Raw genomic sequence first — 4988 nt, forward strand, 5'->3', positions numbered from 1 at the left:
ACAAGCTGGAATCAAGATTGCTGGGAGAAATATCAATAACCTCAGATATGCAGATGACACCACCCTTATGGCAGAAAGGGAAGAAGAACTAAAGAGCCTCTTGATAAAAGTGAAAGAGAAGAGTGAAAAAGTTGGCTTAAAGCTCAACATTCAGGATGGGGAACGCGGGTATACCTGTGGCGGATTCATTTCGATATTTGGCAAAACTAATACAATATTGTAAAGTTTAAAAATAAAATAAAATGTTTTAAAAAAAGGAAAAAATAAATAAAATATTAAATAAATATTAAATTAAAAAAAAAAAAGACTCAACATTCAGAAAAGGAAGATCATGGTATCCGGTCCCATCACTTCATGGGAAATAGATGGGGAAACAGTGGAAACAGTGTCAGATGTTATTTTTCTGGGCTCCAAAATCACTGCAGATGGTGACTGCAGCCATGAAATTAAAAGAAGCTTACTCCTTGGAAGGAAAGTTATGACCAACCTAGATAGCATACTCAAAAGCAGAGACATGACTTTGCCAACAAAAGTCTGTCTAGTGAAGGCTGTGGTTTCCTATGGTCATGTATGGATGTGAGAGTTGGACTGTGAAGAAAGCTGAGCACCGAAGAATTGATGCTTTTGAACTGTGGTGTTGGAGAAGACTCTTCAGAGTCCCTTGGACGGCAAGGAGATCCAATCGATCCATCCTAAAGGAGATCAGTCCTGGGTGTTCATTGGAAGGACTGATGTTGAAGCTGAAACTCCAATACTTTGCCACCTGATGTGAAGAGCTGGCTCATTTGAAAAGACCCTGATGCTGGGGAAGATTGAGGGCAGGAGGAGAAGGGGACAACAGAGGATAAGATTGTTGGATGGCATCACCGACTCAATGGACATGGGTTTGGGTGGACTCTGGGAGTTGGTGATGGACAGGGAGGCCTGGCGTGCTGTGGTTCATGGGGTTGCAGAAAGTCAGACCCGACTGAGCGACTGGACTGAACTGAACTGAAGAGTCATAAATTTCCTTGGAGCTTTAAGATTATCCCTCTGAAACCCAGCAGATAAGTAATTATGTTCCTACAACATACTTTCCCTCTGCTTAGTATCTTCTTTAATTTTCATTTTTCTATGGGAGGTGTGTAAGTTGAAGACCTTTTTAATTTTTCACTTGGAATTATTTTTTGGTTAATCCTTGTGATGCCACCAGAGTTGGGGCAATCTTAGAAGTCACTTTATGGGACTTGGTGTACCACCAAGATTCCCCTTCCAGCTGCTGAAATGCTCGTTAGCCCTTGCTTGTCAGCCGTTTTCAGAATTGCCTTCAGTAAAGAGAGCTTGCTTGCCCAAATTGCGGCATCTGGAATCTGATAACAATGGCATGAAGGTATAAGTGCTTAGCCCTTCTTCTCCCTACCCTACATTGGGATAACTCTGAAGGGCGATCTCAACTTCAGAGCTCCCATCAGTTAGCTGAGGCCTCATTGAGATTACTTTGCAGTCATTATCTCCCTCTGTCCATTCCTACTTTCCTTCCCTTTTCTTGTGCAGATGGTTGTTTCCAAGAGTATTCCTTAATAAACTTCTTTCCTCTTAAGCTCTGCCTCAGAGTCTTCCCACCAACAAAAAGCACCTAACCTAATTTCCTGATTCTAGGAAGCCGAATCTTATAGATTTCACAAGGCACAGGTTTGGAAAGGGGAAGTGCCAGAACTTTGGGCTCCAAAGGTCAGTTCCCTTTCACCAATAATATGAGAAGTTAATTTTAAGGGAGCTCTCATTGCTATCTAATATCTTGGGCTTCTGTAAGAAGCAAAGACTGGAGTACTGTAGCCTCAACTTGATATTTTGAAATTCTAATGTCAAGAGTCTTTATCAATTCAGCTTCACTGGAATTTGTTCACCATGTTATAGGATAAACTGAAGTGGAGATCATTGTTTGAAGGACACTTCATAGATCAGCATACCTAAGGTCTGAATCCCACAGTCTGTATTTTCTACTTGTACGATTTTGGACAAATTTCTTAAACTTAAGTGTCAGATTTATTACCTAAGAATTGGAGGATAGTATCCATTAGAGGCAGGGGGGACCCTCTTCTATTCCATTACTTTAGTTTATCCAACATGTAACACCCACCCTATTTCATTTCATTCTATTCCAAAAGGAATTACAAACATTCTAAGACATTTCTATCACTATGGTAGTTAAAAAATCATGAGAAGTCACGGTTCCTGCCCTGAGGAATCCTCTAATTTTATTACACAGACAAAATTTAAAATATAAAATGATTAGAGAAATATATAAGTTAGAAACCAAGTTCAAATGGTATAGAATGGGCAATGTGTTAAGAAAATGAAGGCCAAGATAGATTTAGTGAAAGTCACTCAGTTGTGTCTGACTTTTTGTGACCCCATGGACTATACAATCCATGGAATGTTGCAGGCCAGAATACTGGAATGGGTAGCCTTTCCCTTCTCCAGGGGATCTTCCCAACCCAGGGATCAAACCCAAGTTCCCTCATTGCAGGTGGATTCTTTACCAGCTGGGCCACAAAGGAAGCCCTAGAATAGTGGAGTGGGTAGCCTATTCCTTCTCCAGTGGATCTTCCCGACCCAGGAATCAAACCGGGGTCTCCTGCATTGCAGACAGATTCCTCACCAACTGAGCTCTCAGGGAAACCCTGATAGATATAGTTAAATATAGATTTAACATATCCAAAATTTTCATGATATCAGTTTATAATTGTTCTCCAAAGTATCTATAGGTTAAAAAAAGTTGAATTATCGTTTTTCAAATTGAAAGAATGGAAGGAACTTTTCCTTTCCATTCTCTCCAGTTGAAAGTATTAATGTAAGAAAAGTCACAAGTGAAACAGTAAAAAATTTTAACTTAAACTTTCATATAGTAAAATTAACTCTTTGTTGTCCAATTCTATGACTTTTGAAAAATTCATAGTGTTGTATAATCACCATCAAAACTTTATTCAGTTCAGTCGCTCAGTCGTGTCCGACTCTTTGCGACCCCATTAATCGCAGCACACCAGGCCTCCCTGTCCATCACCAACCCCCGGAGTTCACTCAAACTCATGTCCATTGAGTCAGTGATGCCATCCAGCCATCTCATCCTCTGTTGTCCCCTTCTCCTCCTGCTCCCAATCCCCCCCAGCATCAGAGTCTTTTCCAATGAGTCAACTCTTCGCATGAAGTGGCCAAAGTATTGGAGTTTCAGCTTCAGCATCAGTCCTTCCAGTGAAAACCCAGGACTGATCTTTAGGATGGACCGGTTGGATCTCCTTGCAGTCTAAGGGACTCTCAAGAGTCTTCTCCAACACCATAGTTCAGAAGCATCAGTTCTTCAGTGCTCAGCTTTCTTCACAGTCCAACTCTCACGTCCATACATGACCACTGGAAAAACCATAGCCTTGGCTAGACGGACCTTTGTTGGCAAAGTAATGTCTCTGCTTTTTAATATGCTATTATAAAGGCATGGTTGATCATGTGACCAACCATATGACAGGTTGGTCATAACTTTTCTTCCAAGGAGTAAGCGTCTTTTAACTTCATGGCTGCAATCACCATCTGCAGTGATTTTGGAGCCCAAAAAATAATGTCTGACACTGTTTCCACTGTTTCCCCATCTATTTCCCATGAAAACTTTATTACTCCCCCTGAAATTTTCTCATGCAAACACTGCAGTCAGACCTTCTCTCCTCCTTCCTCAACTCTTGACAACCACTAATTGATTCTCTGTCCCTGTGTTTTTGCTGATCCAGAATATTATATAAATGTTCTTTAGTATCCAGCCTTTTAATATGGCTTCTTTTACTTGGCAAATGTAATTTGGGCTCATCCATGTTGTATGTATCAATATTTTGTTTCTTGGCAACCCACTCCAATATCCTTGTTGGAGAATCCCTTGGACAGTGGAGCCTAGCAGGCTATAGTCCATAGGATCACAAAGAGTCAGACATAACTGAAGAGACTTGGCATGCATGCCACTTTCTGAATATTATCAATATAACTGCTATGAACATTTGTATACAAGTTTTTTTACGTAGATGTATGCTTTAATTTCTCCTGAGTAAATATGGAGTAAAAATAGAATTTCTGGTCTTAAGGTAAATTTATGTATAACATTTTAAGAAATTGAAAAACAGTTTTCCAAAATGGCTGCAGTGTTTTATATTTTCATCATCAGTATATAAACGTTCCCTTTTCTCAGTATCCTAGTCAATACCTGTTATTGTCATCTGTATGACTTGGGGTAATTTTTCATGACAGTATTGGTGATTCATATATGTTCTTCAGTGAAAAGTTTTATCATGTACATAATTTGTAATTTTGTTTTCCCAATGTGTGGCTTTACTCTATTGTTTTTCTTTTTAAAATTTTATTACTTTCTGCTTTTACCTTGAGTGTTTATTTACTTCTATTTGTTCTGGTTGTGATTTGCTGTTTATTTGTAGTTTCTCAAGATGGAAGCTTACTTATTGATTTCAGACTTTGTTCTTTTCTAATAAAAGCACTTAGTGCTATTAATTCCCCTCTAAGCAATTGCATTCCATATATTATGATACATGGTATTTTCATTTTCACTTAGTTAAAAATGTTTTCCAGTTTCTCTTGAGACTTTCTTTCTGACCTATTGGTTATTTAGTACTGTGTTGCATAATATCAAAACACTACAGGTGCCGCTAGTGGTAAAGAACCCGCCTGCCAATGCAGGAAACTTAAGAAATGTGGGTTCAGTCCTTCTGTTGAGAAGATACCCTGGGGTAGAAATGGTAAGCCATTCCAGTATTCTTGCCTGGAAAATCCCATGGACAGAGAAACCTGGTAAGTCAGTTGAGTTCAGTTCATTTGCTCAGTTGTGTCCGACTCTTTGCAACCCCATGAATCGCAGCACGCCAGGCCTCCCTGTCCATCACCAACTCCCAGAGTTCACCCAAACTCATGTCCATCGAGTCAGTGATGCCATCCAGCCATCTCATCCTCTGTCATCCCCT

Source organism: Bison bison, unplaced genomic scaffold (genome assembly GCF_000754665.1).
Source record: "Bison bison bison isolate TAMUID 2011002044 unplaced genomic scaffold, Bison_UMD1.0 scf7180017864035, whole genome shotgun sequence".
NCBI lineage: Eukaryota > Metazoa > Chordata > Mammalia > Artiodactyla > Bovidae > Bison > Bison bison.